At 42.6% G+C, this 18,769-nt stretch overlaps 1 protein-coding gene across 13 annotated transcripts in view; it reads left to right on the forward strand.

The window, feature by feature from the left end:
- FOXO3 (forkhead box O3) overlaps positions 1 to 17,865 on the forward strand; it is a 125,497-nt gene extending 107,632 nt beyond the window's left edge. For all 13 annotated transcript variants that reach the window (XM_078369904.1, XM_078369905.1, XM_078369903.1 and 10 more), the window contains one exon: positions 13,136 to 17,865. The gene's annotated coding sequence lies outside the window, so the exon portion shown is untranslated. The remainder of the gene's footprint in view (positions 1 to 13,135) is intronic.
- The last annotated feature ends 904 nt before the right edge of the window (positions 17,866 to 18,769 follow it).

The following is an 18,769-nucleotide window of genomic DNA, read 5'->3' on the forward strand; positions in this document are numbered from 1 at the left end:
CTCCAAGTCTCAATTTCCAGTTTTATAAAATGAAGATAATAGCCCCTATTACTTCATAGGGTTATTAGAAGAATCAATTGCGCTAAAGCATGTGAAAGTGCTCTGAAAACTGCAGTGGGCTGAAATATGTACCATGCAACTAGGTGTACTGACAGATGGGCAGGCAGGTAGCCCAGAGAGGTTAAATAGTTTGCCCAAGGTTACAGAGCTAGATACATTTATTAACTGGCTTGAACCCCCATAGTAGTTCTTCCTTATCTCTCTAGCTGGTTAAAAAAAGGGGGGAAGGGGGAAGTTCTTTGAACTGGAATCAAAGTGGCAGATGATAGACAAGCTTTCCCTAAAAACTGTCCTCCTCAAGAAGTGAGACGAACACTGGGATCTTCTGCCAACAGGTTTGCACCCCTAGCCACCCCGATGTTAACGGGTTCTGTTCTGTGCCCAGCCCTTTTGTTCTGTTTTGTTTTAGTCTCAGCAAGCTACTTGCAGGCTTCTTTAAGTGGTGTAAAAAGCAAGGGAATTCAAAGCCATAAAAACTTGAGCCTTGTTTAACCCTCTGCCATGATGAAGGACTTACAAGGGTCTCCTATGGTGAGCTCACTCCAGCTCATGGGTAGTTGCTCAAAGGGGAATGTTAAGAGTGTTGTGATGCTAAAGCCTCTCAACTTTCTCAGGCATAAGGGACCCCTGATGGAACTCAGGTATCTGATTTCAGTCATTTAGTAGCCCTTGAGATGGTGAAAAGACTGTAATGGAAGCTAAGTAGGGTGACAGTATTTCCATGCCTGCCCAGTTCAGTGACATACCAGAACCTGGGCTGGTGGAGATTTGACTTTAGAACTGTAGATATTTGGCCTTTAGAAGACTAGTTTGTCTTCCTTTAAGGAGAAGATTATGAAAGATTTGTCCTTAGACTTTAGATATTTGAGTTTTAAAAGAATAAACGGTTTGTCTTCCTTTAAAAACAGGCTTTTAAAGACACAAGTAAGTTTTAATTTGGGTGTAATTGTGAGGAGGCCACTTTATAGTTCATTGGAAAAAAATGTGTTTAGAAGAAAATATATCAGTTTTTGTGTAATTTTTCAAATGTCGGTTTCCCTTTTGGTTGAGTAGCAGATCTTTTTCGTATATGTGTAATTCTAAAGGATTGTACAAAAAATTATTAAGGGAAATTTAAATACTTAGATGTTTAAAGTTTATCTCGTGAGCTACGATTATTGATGATAATAAATTACCATATTTTTGGTATAACGCATTTCATTACTGTAGCCTACTGGAGCCTTAGGGTTGCCTTTGCCTGAGAATATTTTGGGGGAGTTTGTTTTGAGAAGCTAAAAATGAAATGTCACCAAATTTTCCTGAAAGTAGACTAGCTCAGTATGACCACAGATCATTTAAAGAACCGTCCAAAGGACAGTGGGGGCTGTGAGGGGATCTGGTTTAGGATTTCCATTTTTGCCTTGGATTTCATCGTTCCCTTCAGCAGCCAGGAGCACATGCAACCTGAGGTGTATTTTTTACTTTTAAAGTTAACTGTGACTGTCACTTCATTGAAGACTCTCCTAAATTCACAGAACGGGGCTGAGGTCAGACTCTGACACTTCACTTCTCTCCAGTTAAGTGCCCCAGCTTCCCAGAGTTGCTCTCTAATAACTTTCTTGGTTTGACGACGACTTAGTGTTTCTCCAGACTGACTTCCTGGCTTGCTCACAGAAGGTCATGTGATGCTGAATCTGAGCCTTCTTGTGTTAATGGACAGTCTGCTCAGTTGACAGGCAGTCCTGCTGAGGAGCTGTGGCAAGATGCTTCTCTGGAGCGCTGGGTGTTTCGCACATGTCATTCATTTTAGACCACGTGTAGAATCCTCTGACCCTTAGATCTATCTTGAAAATAAAAAAATAGCCATACTCTTTTGGAGGGCTGGCTGCTGGGTTGTGAAGGGCATTGTCTTCTTTCAGGTGTTCATAAGGCTAGGTGCACATGCTTACAATTGGTGGCAGAAAGATGGCCAGGAGCTGGTGTGGTGGCTGCAAGCTCAAACTTCCAGTCAGCCCTCTTGAGTTCTGACATGTGTCCTCTCTGAGGGAAAGCAACTTCAGTCTCACCTTACATCTGATGTCAGAGATGCCTGCATTCACAAACTCCTTTATTCATCTTCACTTTTTTTGACATTTGGAGACACCATTAGAGATGGAGAGAGGAGGGGTAGTTCTCTTCTTGTCTCGGCCACTGGCCACATCACTCAGTCTCTTAGAACATTAGGTTTCTCATTTGTCAAAAGAAGACAGCCTCATCAAGTTTTAAACGTGCATAGTATGTATCATTTTAAACTTGAACCCTAACATCTTGTCTGTAAAATGGACCCGATGAGGTGCTATGTTATGATATGGAACTAGAAAGTTATAGTGGTGTACTAGTATGGAATCAGCAGGCTGCAGGAAGCCATTTAGAATTTATGCATAGGCTACTTCCCGAAAGGAGTAAATCTTTGATGCTTGTTTGACTGATGTTTAAATGCCACGATTCTAGTGTGTGTTTAAAATTTATGTTGGGGATAGGACTAATTCTAACCAAATACAGGTAATACAGACTATATTGTGTTTTTTATTGATGTAGATATTTCTGTTTTAGGGAATGTGACATCTGATAAATATGAATCTGTTGTGAATTACATGGAGAATATTCTCTGTTTTTGTACTTGTGACTGTAGTCTTTGGTTATTGTATGCTAGCCTGAAGAATTCTGCATCTGCAATGATCTTTAGTCTTATCTTTTTAAGAAAAGCTGAAAGTCTGAACTGTCATTCAGAGAGAGAATGTTGGGATCTTTTTAGTGTCAATAAGCACAAGAGAAAACTAATACGGCCATAAAAAGGGGTTTTCTTTGCAGAGGCTGGTACACTCACTACATACACTATTTTTTCCTGGAAAGCAGTGACATTTAGCATGAAGGCTACTCTTCCTGGGCCTGTTGGTTTTATAAAATGCACCTGTGTTCATCTCTGGCCAGCCTGCTAAGCATGGAGACAGAGCCTGAGTGCTCCTCCTTGAAGCAGTTGCATTTATAAACAGCTTCCTGGAAGGTCTCTTCTGTCCAGAGAGCTCAGGTAGAACATAAATAAACAGGGCGAAAATCACCAGAATTAGTACTTATAACTTAGAGTGTTCATAATGCTTAGCAGCATCTTGTAAACAACATTTTCTATCAGCAGTGTTTTCCCCCAGGGGCCACCTGTGCTTCTCACAGGCTTACCTTTCTATAAGGAAAAGGGAGAAGGGGGCTTGTTGGGTTCTACTTCTTTTCATCTATTATCTGCTGGGCACAAGGGACAGAAGTGGGTAAAAAGGGTCCCTCTCTTAAAGCATGCATGGCCTGGTGGGGAAAGTGGTGGCAGTGGTGATGACAGCTTGTTGTAGAGTCAAAGACTGCCTCACTCACAAGGTTGGAGCAAAGGAGCATGAGGTCTGGCAGCCTGATGTGCCTGGTTTTCTGGGACAACCTGCATTTAGGGGTTCTAGTCCATTGTCACATGGTCTGTTCCACAAAAACCTAGACCCTACGACTTCAGGAGCCCCATACTAACAGGTCAGAGTTCAGGCTGAATCCAGATGCTGGTTTCTTTTAAAAGTTCTCCAGAGCACTTTATGTTTGATTCCTAGAGCTGGTAAGTTCATCATGGTTGAGCAGAAGCTGCCTACTTCAGCACACAGTCCCTGGGGCTCTGCTCTGAGGGAGCTGTGGATTAAAGCCTTCCCTGCAGCCCACTCCAAGTTAAGTGAGATCCTGTGGGATGGCAGAGGAGCTGGGAGACTGGAGCAGAAGGCCACCTTTTTCATGGCTGTGTGTCCCAGAGTCAAGTCACTCATCTCTCTCAGTTTCAGTTTGCTTATGTATAAAATGAGATTAAAATTAAAAGTTGCCTCACAGAACTCCAAGAAGGACTAGTTCTAATATGGGCTAATTAATGTCTTTTGGTACCTTTTTAAAAATGTTATTTAATGTTTGTCGTGATTTAGAACAGCTCCAGAGGTTAATAGTGGAAGTAGGAAGCAGCCTCGCCAGTCTTAAACTAGGGGCAGAAAGAGTAACTGCTTTCCAGTGAACTAGACTCAGCTGGGTTTCTCTTTTCATTAGAAATGGATCACAATTACTTTTTGGTGTGAAGACTTTGATTTCCAGAGTCAATGTCCCTTAGAAGTCCTTCTTACCAGTTTGGGTGTACCCACTAGAGAGGCTGTTCTTTTCTACTAGCAAACGGAACTAATGCTGTAGATGATGTGAGGAGATCTCTGTGTGGTACCCAAAGGGCTCCATTAGCATCTTTAAAGTATTGTCTGAGAAGTCCCACTTGTCTGGCTTCAGCTCTGCTTAACATGGGTGCCCATCGGTGTCCACAGGGGCTAGCAGCAAGCCCCACTGAAGGAGATGACTCATCCTCCTCTTTTCAGCTGCCTCAGAGCCTCAAGCCTGAGCCTCTCCTGCTGTTGAGAGGAACCTGGCAATGCCATCTTTGCCTTCCCACTGCCACTCAGAGAGCTCCCAAGCCACTCAGAGAGATAAAGAGCCGTTGCAGCCCTTCCTGGGGCTGTATTGGAGCAGAAAAACTGCCACGTAATAGCATGGTGCTGGCAGTAGTCTGGCCTTGGTTCTTCCCAAAGCTGGTGGTTTATCTCTTACTGGTTACTGTGATACAATTTTTGGGTTCAGAAAAGACAGTCACTGTATCCTTAACATTTCTTCCAGCTCTTAAATTGAGTGAAAACTCAGGAAAAAAAAATAGGCTGTTCTTCTCTAGGTGCTTCTAAATAAGCAGCAGCCAGGCCTGGGACTAAAATACACCACCCTGTGGAGCCACTGGACACTGGGATGCAGGTCTTTTGTTTCTTTCTTGCTTCGTGATAAATGTGGACCTTAGTTTGTAATTTTAGGTTGACTTTGTTTTTAATAACCTACTTTTTGCTAAAATCCATGGCATTCAATTATTAAAGAATAGGATCACTTAGTCATGAAGTCTCAGAGGGTAATTCCAGTGTTTCTGAAGGCTAAAACTGTAATTGACATTCTTGATTTGATTGAAGGTTTGGATGTCAGTGTGTCTCCTCTCTCTTCCTCCCTCCCTCTCCCTCTCCCTTCCCTCTTCTTTTCCCTCTTTCTCTCTGATGAAATAAGTCTGAGCCATAAGGGTGTGGGCTTTTCTTTTTAACATGTTTTTGTCTGTGTGGAGTGTTTGACTTGATTCCTCAGGGGAAATCAGTGACAAGAAGAGAAGGCCAGAGGTAGGAGTCCAGGAGTTCTGAGGTCTTAATTTCCACTAGGCCTTCATTAGTGTATATGCCACTGTAATTAATTGGAGCTTTCATTGGTCATTTGTATGTTCAAAAAAGTTCAGACAGCAATACAGCCCAACATAGTTATAAGTAATCAGAAAGTATCTTGACTGATAGACTGTTAGAAGATGGCCCTAATGTTTTCCTGAAAATGCTGCCTGCCCACCGAGTAACTCAAGCCGAAGCACTCCCTGTTCTGCCTGCCAGCTTCTACTCGGAGTGCCCTGCTGGCCAGGAGGCAGCCCCGGCTGGCACTTACACTGCGGTGCAAGTGCAGGCCACGCTGTAAGAAGAGTGCCACCGGGCCACACACACAGATACCCCTCACTACTGGAATCTGCCCACCTGGCCAGATGACTGGCCTCAGGAAACTTGTTTGTCTCGGTCGTGGAGTCATCCTGGAGTCCCTCTCACTTCCCTCTTGGTTTCCTTCCTCTGTTGCACTGGTGTGACAGTGGTTTCTTGGCCACCATCTGTGTCACCTGCCTGTTCTGGTCATACCTTACAGGTGGTTTGAACTATTTGTAGAACTCAATGAGATGATTGTGTTTCCAGTTTCAGAATCACTTGGAAAAATTAGACTGTCTCTCAAAATCCTGTGTATCTAAAGCAGGAAAAGAGGACTTTAAAGATACTCCCTTCGGTACTTGCTGAGATGGGCTGGCAATTACACCTGCACTTCGACCCACCCTCCGGGGATCTAGGGCATCCCAACCTGCACACTCCTATTATGCACTTCCCCGCCCCCCACATACACACATCTCAGTAAATGCTGCTGAAGAGTCATACAGGATAGGGTCACACCCAGCGAACATAAACATTGTGATATGCAGGTCATGGTTGATGACTCTAAACATTTCCTCCTTTTAAATGGTGAATCACTTTACTGACAGCAACTTGAGACTTAATTTGGAGGCTGGTGATAAGGATATGAATGCTGGGGTGTACAGAAAGGATGGGAGAAGATAAACTTTTTATTAAATACTTGAGAATTAGTGGAATGTTAAAATTGTGCCTTGTATTGATTTCATCTGTAAGAAATAGGATTTTTAGAAATTTAATGATTGAAAACCATCCTTTTCACAAAAAGTATTACAAATCCTAGGTCATATCCCACAGGCAGTAGGTTCTGCCTGGACTCAAGACTAACTCTTGGCAAATACGAGTAGGTCGTGGAAGCAGTTGCAATGAAGGATGCTACGTGTTTGAGTTGGCAAAGAGGAAGAGAGGGTTCTTCCAGGAGGATGATTCTTTGATTGATTTAGCCAACATTTATTGTGTGTCCATTTAGTGCTTTTTTTTTTTTTTAAACAGAGTATCGCTCAGTGACCCAGGCTGGAGTACAGTGGCGCGATCTTGGCTCACTGTAACCTCAGCCTCCCAGTAGCTGGGATTACATGTGCCCGCTACCACACTCAACTAATTTTTTTTGAATTTTTGGTAGAGATGGGGTTTCACCATGTTGGCCAGGCTGGTCTCGAACCCTTGACCTCAAATGATTCACCTGCCTTAGCCTCCCAAAGTGCTGGAATTACAGGCATGAGCCACCGCCCCTGGCCCATTTAGTACTTTCAACTTACCAGGTTACTTGGGCCATCAAGAAAACTGTGTTTCTTTCACTGCAATATGTGCCGCATGCGGGCAGATACCATGTCTAAGACAGAGCTCTTAAAGTAGTAGGTGCTCCGTAAGTGTTTGATTTGATTTGAAGACTTTCTTCTGCTTTCAAGGAGTTCAGCATGTTGGAAGCCCAAAGTCCCTGAAAAAGTTGCCATTTCAGGCACACTATGATTAGGTATCAGGTGGGTGGCATAAGAGTTCAGTCAAGGATAGTGTAGGGAAAGTGGGGCTGGAGGAGCCATCTGAACTGGTGGGTGATTCACATGAGTGGTAAGAATTGCTGTCCAGGCAAAGTGTCTTTGAACCTGACCCATCAGACAAGCAGAGCGTTTGTTTTCAGAAGCCGTAGTGGGTCTTAAAGCATGAATGAGGACAGTGGAACTTGGTCCCACAGGTCTTTGCCAGCTAAGCGTTTTGGATATCATAATAAAGCTAAGTAACCATGAATTCAGAGAGGATCCAGATACCCTTTAAAGGCTTTTTGCCTAAAAATTGGATCTTTAAAAAGAACATAATCTAAAACTTTACATTCTGTTATACGTGATTGGCAAATCTAAGAATCTTAAGAAAATACTGAATCTCTGCAACTTTGCTATTGACAATAAATCAATAACTATCATATTTCTGCCACATTAGTATTCATAGTTGATTCCGGATATGTGAAGAATATTGTTTAACATAATCCCTGCCTCAACATTAAGTCAAAAGTAGGGCATCCTTAAGTTAAACTTATTTTAGCCATCAGTAATCACCAAATTTAAGCAACGGAAAAGCTGGTGCTTCCTAGCAGTTGGCCCTCAGGTCTTTGTTCCTCAGCTGTGAAATATGAGGATGGCTACTTCTCTCCCTTGAGTTTTATCAGCACAGCACGAAGTCTGGCTGGAAGGGCAGTCCACACCAGGTCCAGGCTCTGAGCGTCCTGGAGGCAAAGGCTCTGGAGGGCCCTGTCACCAGCCTTCCCAGACTGGTTCACCTGCTGCCTTGACCAAGCCCAGGAATTACTGAGAGGCAGTGCAAGGCAGCATTTGCACAAGTCAGGCTTGTGTTTTACATAGATGGAGGGTGTTTTTGTTAGTAGTATGTATAATTGAGTACCTTTCTAGTATCATCCTGAGTGTTTCTTTGCCTTGAAAAGCCTCTCATTCTAAGCTTCCCTGTAACATCCTCACTTTCTCCATAGGTGCTTTACTTGCCTGCTAGAAATTACCAATGAGGTGAGTTTCCTGGAAATTTGACTTTCCTTTAGGGAGGTTCCTCACCTGAATACAAACCTGGCTGCCATCCTGGCCTAAATTTCTTTACCTGTTGTTTCCCTCATAAACTGTTCAATGCCTGAAATAGCAACTTGACAGCATTTGCCAAAATGGATTTTAACAGAGCTGCACCTCCTAAATCTTGCTCTCTTCCTCTCTTCCTCTCTGGCAGACATGGAGAATATCTGTTTGGCGTGCCTCACAGGCAGAGGGCTGGATTCTCATCAGCCAGGCCCCTGCCATTAGGCTGGTTCCCATGAACCTCTCTAGGTCTTTTTCATCACCTATTTCAATCTAAAAGATATTGAAAAATGACAAAATTAAGCCAAAGTGTGGTATGCATTAGCATATTTTCCTGAGCTGCATAAGTTTTGCCTTGAAGATGAGCTCCAAGGGAACTGTGTCACTTTGGTGCTCCCAAATTAGAAGTGGCTACCTAACCCAAGACCTGCAAAAGCGTTGTTTTCCTGGGGTGACACCAGCTACAGAACCCTTAGTGGATGCTGGCAGATGACTCTGGCTCGTGTGGATTGCATGTCCCTTAAGTCCTTCTGGAAGTGCAGCAGAAATGGCATCAGGCAGACGTTTTTTTTTAAGGTTTGAATGGAAATATTAAAACTCTGAAACCCACCCCTATCCTTTGGAGTCCATGTGAGACTTCCTTGTCAGATTGTATGAACATCAATTCCTTTTCTATCCTAAGTGTTCCATATTTAGTCCCCAGCTTGCTCCAGGGGTTGAAAGTTTGGCTAAAATTATCTTTCTTTTTAAAGAGTGAGAAAAGTGGTGTTTCACTTTATTTTTGCTTGTCAGGCAAACTTTCAAATCATCTAGTTCTGACTAGCTAGGAAAACAGTTGATAACCTTCATGGATTTGTGGATGTGAAGGTTTCATCTTGCTATCTCTTTTTTCTTCCATGTCCTATTTAGTATTGGGGTCCTGTTCTGTTCTTCTCTGCCAAGAAGATAAAAACACTACTGAAAAAATTTTCACAGTGGATTCAGTTGTGGGAGGACAGCAGTAGGAACATTAATGTTTTATTCCCAGATTAAAGTTGATTCGGGTTGTTATGTTTTGCGTAGTTTTTGGAGGTGTTCCCCTTTCTTAGAGTATCATGTGATTTATGGTGGTAATTAGGCAGAAACTTGTCTTCCCTACAGATGCCAAGATTATAGAGGGACTTGCTCACACCAGAGACCAGATGACAGCATCCATAGATATTTTTAGAATGGATCTCATCATTTATTTGGTGCCCCCATTTCATTTTCTTTGCATCAAGAATTGATTTTAAACTTGTTTATTGGGCAGGGAGGGGACAGAGGGTGTCTTCCCCCTATTAATGAAAATCATCGATAGAACAGAACAACATTTTTATATTTATTGTTAATAAGCATATTGCCTAGTAGTTGCACAGTAAGCTACAATTCCATTAGCTATATGCTTCCTTTTCCTTCCAAAAGTTTTGCTTAATCTAATGTGGTTTTTTTGTAGCATTTTAAAATTTTATTTATTTTGAGACTGGATTATGAGACTAATTTTTGTATTTTTGGTAGGGACAGGGTTTCACCATGTTGCTCAGGGTGGTCTGAAACTCCTGGACTTAAGGGACCCTCCTCAGCCTCCCAAAGTGATGGGACTACAGGCATGAGCCACCATGCCTGGCCCCTTGATCTGATGTGTTTTTAAACTAGAAGAGCATCAAGACATAACATGTAAATCTCACAGTTAACTAAATAACTGTATAACTAAAATGTCATACTTTAAACAATGGAAGAATGACATAAGCTTTCTTAAAACCCGTGAAATTTGTACCCAAGCTAAGTATCATTGACTTTCCCAGCTCAGTAGCTGGGTTTCATCCCTTAAAATCCTCCCTCTACCCTTTCTGTCCTTGATTGAATCAGATAAGGATGTATAAACATTGAGCCACGGAAGAGCCATTAAAAACCTAAGACAGATGAGTTACTGCTTTCCTTTTGATTATTTTTATTATCCCAGTTTTCATTGTGAATGGTGATTCTGGTGTTCCTCTGAGAAGGATAATTACATTTCTATTCAACATTTATCTTTTATATTTTCAGTGTTTTACAATTTGTTTTACTTCTGTCACAGTGGAAACCAGTGGCCTTTCTATTCTCTGGAGTGGGAGTTTCTGTATTAAATTTGTCCTCTGCAAGAGTTGCCTCTATACCTGGGCCAGATCCTCTACCTACTCAGCTTATAAGCACCAAGGCGGTTTCCTGAGCAGGCCTCCCTGGGAGGGCATTGCCTGGGAGACCTCAGAGGAAGCTGTAGAACCTGTGTTTCACCAGTGACCCCAACCCCATTCTGCAGAAAGGGAAAGTGGTGATTAGCCCGTCTCCTTTCTAATAATGGAGTTCTCAGAAGATTTTGGGCCTTTTGATGAAGGAATGTATATTTAGCCTGGGAACTATGGTTGGCTGGTGCTTTAGACTGCCCCACATGGGCCTTCTACCCCTGGCTTCGGGGTGATGGCCTGTTCTGCTCAAGATTGTGCTCAGTTAGGGGCTCGTGGGTATCCTCTGCCCTCTTCCCTCCTGCGTTTGCCCAGCCCACATTAGAGCAAGCCACACTCCCTGTCTCTGTACTTGGGGAATGAAGTATGTCACCTTCCCATTATGCACTGGCTTCTGTGGCTGCATAATTAATACCCAAGGGAAATGGAGAGGAGTCTGAATTAGGTAGTACTTTACAGCTTCTCCCTCGGCACTTACAGTAAGTCAGGATCGGGACTTAGGGATGGCAGTCCCCTGATGACTAATTGCATAGTGATGTTGGATAGTGGTTTATTAAGTGTTATTGTGAAGGAAAAAAACAAATTCTCTTCCAGAGGACTGTGTCTGTGAAACACTATCTAATCATTCATACTTTGTGGGGCAAGGCAGAGTGGCTGGAATAGCACTGGCTTTAGCAAGCTACAGTGTTCACAGATGCTGAGATCTAGTATTTACCTTTTATTCCCTCTGGAATCAACAAGTCATCATTTTGTAGTCCAAGATAATATTATCTAGTAGCTTTATGAAGCAAAGAATGCCCCCAAAAAACCATCAGCCAGGGAAACTAAATCATAGGAATAGGCAGGAAGAAGAAAGGGGCTTCTTTTTCTACTTTATTGTCCTTGCTTCCAGTATAAAACAACCTAAATTCTTCAGTTTGGAACTATAACAAGGATAAGTAAATATGACCGTGGGCATGTAACATTGTAAATACTATAAGTCCTGCTGTCTTTGCAAATATTGATAGTGAAAGGTAAGATTGCCAACAACTGCAGGGTCACAGAAGAGATTGAGGTTACAGTACACTCACAAGAATTCCTGTTGACCACACAGTAAGGCTCTAAAGGAGGGAGAAGCAGATGTATATAATGTGATTTTGTGTGTGAGTTTATGGATGCATTTTTCGTTACTTATTTACCTTGTCTGGTGAGAAAAGCATGAGTTTATGTTGTTTCACTACCACTTTTCTATCCATTTGTTGGCCTAGAGCTATTTATTTACTACCATAACTGCCAACACTGTCTGCATAAACAAAGGATCCTGTGTCTGGACGTCTGTCACGTCAGTTCCTTCTGCTATTCATACATCTCTATGAGTATACTGTTTTTCATCCTTTAACTTTTCTGGGCCCAGTGGTCACATGACATCTGGAAGACCTAAATCAAGTCAGATGCTCTAAGAGTACCTCTCACCTCTTTTGTGCCTTTCCATTGAAGACAAAATAATAATTGGAGGCAAAATAATAATAATGTTGTTAATTGTTAATGGGATGTTTTGTGGGGGATTTCTTGGCCATATATGTGTGTGATATAATTTTTTTCTGTGCAGATTTGTAATACAAAAATCAAATTCCTGAGCCAGGTGTATTGGCATACCTGTAGTCCCAGCTACTCAGGTGGCTGAGCTGGGAGGGTCTCTTGAGCCCAAGAGTTCAAGTCCAGCCTGGGCAACATAGCAAGACCCTATTTCTTTAATTCCTAAGGTGGCCCGCTTAGAAATTACTTACTCTTTTTATGGTGGGATTGGGGGAATCAAGATTACCCACAACCAGCAGTGCAGACTTATTAACGTGTTTATAGAAAGTGGCATTTCGGTCAGGCACAGTGGCTCAAGCCTGTAATCCCAGCACTTTGGGAGGCCGAGGCAGGTGGATCACAAGGTCAAGAGATCGAGACCATCCTGGTCAACATGGTGAAACCCCATCTCTACTAAAAAAATAGAAAAAATTAGCTGGGCATGGTGGCGTGTGCCTGTAATCCTAGCTACTCAGGAGGCTGAGGCAGGAGAATTGCCTGAACCCAGGAGGTGGAGGTTGCAGTGAGCCAAGATCGCGCCATTGCACTCCAGCCTGGGTAACAAGAGCAAAACTCGGTCTAAAAAAAAAACAGTGGCCTTTCATCTCCCCTGGTGTTGGGGTATTCATGGAAAGGGATGGTAAGCAGTTCAGTTAGTCCGCATAGCCAGTAGAGGAGAACCAGAAAAGTGTAACTCATCTACTTAGGGTAACTGGTTCTCCTTGTTTTAGCATGCAAAGTCCCATGTCCTAAGAAATGCCTTAGTCCGGAAGTCTAGAACAGAATCTCATCTGCATCTTCTAACTAAATGGAACCCACAAAATACCCTAATATGGTTTTCTTTGCTAATCTCCCAAAGTGAATGATCCCATTCCCTTTGGGCTTTTCAACTTCAGAGCATTTTGTGATAAGGACAACATGAGAAACAAGGTAGGTAATCTTTGTGCTTTGTCCATAGGATTTCAGACCTTCGAAACTGGTGTAGCAGAGCAGCTTTGCTGCGCCAGCCCTGGGCTCTGTGGTCGGTGAGGGAGATGGGAGGCCTTGACAGGTGGCCCTCAGGTACCCACTGTTGCTGTTGGAATGCTCTAATGATATCTGGTTTTCTTTTCTCCTCCTCTAGACCCTCAAACTGACACAAGTCCTACAGAGAAAACCCTTTGCCAAATCTGCTCTCAGCAAGTGGACAGTGATACCGTTTACAGCTTAACACCTTTGTGAATCCCACGCCATTTTCCTAACCCAGCAGAGACTGTTAATGGCCCCTTACCCTGGGTGAAGCACTTACCCTTGGAACAGAACTCTAAAAAGTATGCAAAAATCTTCCTTGTACAGGGTGGTGAGCCGCCTGCCAGTGGAGGACAGCACCCCTCAGCACCACCCACCCCTGTTCAGAGCACACCGTGAGCCCCCGTCGGCCCTTCTGTGGTGGTTTAATATTGCGATGGTTTATGGGATGTTTTAAGTGTTGTTCTTGTGTTTGTTTTCCTTTGACTTTCTGAATTTTTCACATGCATTAACTTGTGGTATTTTTCTGTTAAAATGTTAACTGTCTTTCCCCTAGCAAATTTTAAAACAGAAGGAAAATGTTGTACCAGTTACCATTCCAGCTTCGGGCATCACAAGCTTTTGAACCCATGGAACTCCATAAACTAACACATTACATAAACTAGAGGGAGATTTTCTTTCTTCTTTTGTTTGGTAGAAAATTATCCTTTTCTAAAAACTGAACAATGGCACAATTGTTTGCTACGCGCACCCGTCCAGGACCAAACCATGCACAGGCAAAACGAGTGGCGCACAGTGTCCCGCTCAGTGTGTTTCCAATTCTGAGGCCGGGTGGTCTGTGGACGAGACCCCAGCACCAGGTCTTCGGGTGCCAGATCAGTAGGGCCTGTGATCTCTAGTCCGTGTCCTCAGCTAGTGTGAGCAGTGTTGGTCTGTTGGTTAGAAACTAGGATATTTTCAGGAAATAAATCAGCTCAGCTCTCCACTGATTGCCAAATACCACTAAAGGGTTTAGTTTTAAGGAGAAAGAAAAATAAAAATAAAAAAAAGTAGTCCTGTTTTGCTTTGCAGAAGAAATGAACGTAAAGGTGAGCATTAAGCTTGCAGTGAGAAATGTGTGAAGAGTAAAAATCCAAGTCAGTGCTGAGGCAGTTCTAACTTCACTGATTTCCTAACTATACATCCTTGATTATTTTCAGCCTTGCTATGTATAATCTGATCTGCTAGAAGTGTATGAGTGAGAGGCAGTAGCATACAAACTGATTTTTTAAATATAAGCTTAGGTTGTAATTGTACAAGTGACACAATGGAAGTATAAAATAAGGCAGTTTTAACTTTTTTTTATGCTTCTGCGGATTTCATTTTGTTGTGTTTTCAAAAAGTTATGGTGCTGTATAGGTGCTTTCTGTTTAACCTGGAAAGTGTGATCATATTTGTTACCTTCTTTGGTGGATGGAATAGTTGGGACCACCTTTGGTACATATGAAGTTGGTGATGATGCTCTGATCAGCACAGCATATGCATACTTCTCCAAAGTGATACATGAAGACTCTTTTCTTTGCATAAAAAGCATTATGCTTATAAATGTATAAATATATTTTATCATGTACAGTACAAAAATGGAACCTTATGCATGGGCGTTAGGAATACAGGCTAGTACTTCAGCACAGACTTCCCTGCTTGAGTTCTCGCTGATGCTTGCACCATGACAGTGGGCACCAACACAGACGTGCCACCCAACCCTCTGCACACACCACCAGGGGCCCCCTTGTGCGCCTTGGCTTTATAACTCCTCTGGGGGTAATATTGGTGGTGATCACAGCTCCTAGCATCATGAGAGTTCCATTTGGTATTGTCACACGTCTCCTGCCTCGCTTGGGTTGCCATGTTTGAGCGATGGCCCTGTTGATTTCATCCTGCCTTTTACTGAATCTGTAATTGTTGTGCAATTGTGGTTATAGTAGACCTGTAGCACATTGCCTTTTATAAACTGCTACATGTTTATAATCTTCATTTTTAAAGTATGTATAATTTTTTAAAGTATGTATTCTATTCATATGGTCTGCTCGTCAGTGAGCCAGACGTGCTTACTATATTCCTTTAGAATAATGCCAGCCACTTCCTGGATTCTTTACTAGTGTGCTGTATGCAAGAACTTTCCAGTAGCAGTGAAGGGGAGGGTTGCCTCTCCAAGCTTCCTAAGGGGTGCTGCCCTGGGTAGGGATGCACTGCACAGGCAGTAGGAGCATGGGGCTGCATTGGGGAGTGTGCTGGGAAGGGGTGGGGGGAATCTTACATGCAAGGAGAATTCCAGAGTCTTTCCAGCATGAAAGTCCTGAGAACTTCTGTCCTGAGTTCAGAGAATCATGCAAAGTAACTAGCAAAATACCTACCTGCCTTTGCAGTTTTACAGACCCTGGAAGCTGCTTTGGGAGCCGCTTTGAAGGCAACCCTCCAATGTGTTTCAATTTAAAAATGTTCAATTCTTTTCAGACATGTGGTATCTCATTTATTCCTTTTCTAATGCTTGTTGGATTTCAGGCAGAATGTCTTACAGAATGTCCTAGAACCAGATTATCATTTAATCCGGAACAGCTGAGGAAGGGACAGAGGAGGTACAAGGGCAAGGCAGCACAAAACAGTTTAGGAAAATGAGGAGGGAATGCTTTGGTTTTGTTTTGTTTTTTCTTTTTCAGTAACTAAAACAGCATCCACATGTAGAGTGTTATGGAGAGCTGAGACCAAGGCAAAGTCAAGTGCAACATCAGTACTGTGAGACCTGCCAGCCCCAAGAGAGGGTCATCCAAGAATCTGGTAGTGACGCCTGTCTAGGGTCCCGGCACCCTCACCCTCAGCCAGCTGCAGAGATGCCAGCCCCCCAGAAACTAGCCCGGTTCTAAAGTGGTCAGGCTGGGCAGGGGTGTTACCTGAGCCCTATGCCCCTTATATTGAGACCCTGCTTTCAGGATGAGCCAACTGTTGGCCACCATGTCACATTCTGAGTGAGTGTCATGGGTCCCGAACAATAATTTTCTGATCTGGAGCATCTCAGCAGAATCCTTAGCCTCAAGGGGTCTGGCAGCTGTAATGTTTGATTTATGATGAGAACTATCTGAGGCCACCCTCAGCCTCTAAATAAGCTGCTGTAGGGAGCTGCCTACTTTTTGATGGGAATTTAGAAGAGGACCTAATGTTGAAAACATGACATGCACTCTTGGGATCTGCTGTTCTCTTCAGGGCTCCAGAACCTGTTACCTGTTACCAAAGCTAGGAAAGAGCTTTATCACAAGCCTTCACTGTCCTGGCATGAGAACTGGCCGCCAGGCTCAGTGTACCCATTAACTGTGAATGAATCTCAGCTTGGTTTCCTTTTATTGCATCCTCTGCAATATAATGACTGCTGAAACACATTTTACAAGTTCAGAAGTTTGTCACTCCCGTAAATGGGAAGATCATGCACACATGTGTAGTACAAGGTGGACTCTGTGTTTGTTTTTGGTGTTGATTTTTAGCATTGTGTGTGTTGCTTCCCCACCCTGAGGAGAGGACACCATGGCTTACTACTACTCAGGACAAGTATGCCCCTCTCAGGGTGTGATTTCAGGTGGCTTCCAAACTTGTATGCAGTTTAAAGATGGTAGGGACCGACTTTGCCTCTACCTAGTTAACCCCACTTAAAGAATAAGGAGCATTTTAATCTCTTGAAAAAGACCATGAAGAATAAAGCAATCAAAAAGAAGTCCTCTATGTTGGTGCCAAGGGCTTGCAAGGGGAAAGAAAAATGTTATCCATCCTCTCAAAGCAAAAAGGAAACCCCGACAGCTCTGAACTCTGGTTTTACTTTTCTTGCTGTATTTGGGTGAACATTGTATGATTAGGCATAATGTTTAAAAAAATTTTTTTTTTGCAGGGGTAGAAATGTAATCATCAGTAAAGAGGTATGGAAAAGCCAGCCTCTCTTGGAGGCCAGGGAGGCAGAGAACTACTAGGGGAAGTGAAGTTCTGATGGAATCATGCCTGTCAAACAAGATCTTAAAGCAGATGCCCAAATAAAAGACTATATTATATTTGATCTAAATCTTGAGTGGGTAACATTTTATGCAGTTTAAATGAACGGAATATTTTCTTCTTTAATCTGTTTGTATTTTTCTTTGATGAATGATTGGTCATGAGGCCTCTGCCACACTCCAGACATATGTGTGCGGCTGCTTTTAAAAACTGTGTCTGGTCACTTATTTCTCTAAAATTATCTCATTGCCTGGCAATCAGTCTTCTCTTGTATACTTGTCCTAGCACATTATGTACATGGGAAATGTAAACAAATGTGAAGGAGGACCAGAAAAATTAGTTAATATTTAAAAAAATGTATTGTGCATTTTGGCTTCACATGTTTAACTTTTTTTAAGAAAAAAGTTGCATGAATGGAAAAAAAAGTCTGTATACAGTATCTGTAAAAACTGTCTCATTGGTTTCCATTCCTTGCTCATACCCCATATAAACTAGAACTAAATATGGTGCGTGGCCATATTTAAACACCTGAGAGTCAAGCAGTTCAGACTTTGGTTTGAAGCACCTCATCCTGCTCTCAATGCGAACACTATCATATGGCATTCTCACTGAGGATTTTGTCTAACCATATGTTGCCATGAATTAACTCTGCCGCCTTTCTTCTCAAGGATCAAAACCAGTTTGATTTGGAAATCTTCCCCTTTCCAAATGAAAATAGAGATACAGTACTTACTTTCCTTGGTGTTTGTAGATATTGCCTTGTGTATTCCATTTAAAACCGTAATCTAGTTTGTAAAAGAGATGGTGACGCATGTAAATAAAGCATCAGTGACACTCTGTCTTACTCCAAGAGGTCTCTTTGTTATCCCTCACCCTTTCTTGAACCCTAAGAATAAAACGGCAGAGTTTATCTCAAGGTCTCCCTGTGGAATTCCCTCACAGGCTGGGAGAGGCACAAAGCTGAGAGACTGTATCATGAAATCTTTAAGTGAACCTTGTAAACCTTTTCTGTGGCCCACTTCTGACCTCCACAGACAACCTACAACTTAATAATGGCAGATTTACGGCGTGGTTCATGGTGGCTGATAGCCACTTTTGGTATGCTCTGAGTCATGTTGCCCAGGGAGCTCTGAATAAGTAGAGAGGCGGGATTTAGAGACGGCCCTCACAGAACCTCCAAGGTTGAGGCTTTAACTTGTCAGTTCCTTGACCTGGATGAGGTCCTCCTCACGTGAGTCCAACACATCAATGTTGGTCGGCAGCAGTTCCCTCCTGCATCCTGAAAGTCAGATACCACACTTTAGGCTTCTGGTGGCAACAGCATATTTCCTCTGTGTGTACCTTTAGGGCCTCCTGAATTAAGTGAGAGGGAACTCCACCTGCTGTGCAACTATTCTTACTAATCTGGAGTGTGTTTTTTCATTTTAATAGCCATATAAAAGTTATGCAGACGACATAGAATAAGCAGGATCTATTTCAATGTCCCACATAATATGATAGTTCTCATTTCAGCTCAAGGAGGTGAAAGATTTTGAACTTGGGAGTTGGGGGTAAATTTTGTATGGGTGGAGAGTCATGCTTTCGAAAGTTTTCCTCAACACTGTTTTAATTGCTTACAAAGGTAAAACTTCACCGTCTCCTAATGCCAAAGCTTACTGGGGATGGGTGTTTCACTTGAGGGTACTTTCCCATTTTTATTCTGTCTTCCAGAGGATTAAAGACAGAATTCTAACATCAGTTA

The sequence above is a fragment of the Callithrix jacchus genome, chromosome 4 (assembly GCF_049354715.1).
Source record: "Callithrix jacchus isolate 240 chromosome 4, calJac240_pri, whole genome shotgun sequence".
Classification (NCBI taxonomy): Eukaryota; Metazoa; Chordata; class Mammalia; order Primates; family Cebidae; genus Callithrix; species Callithrix jacchus.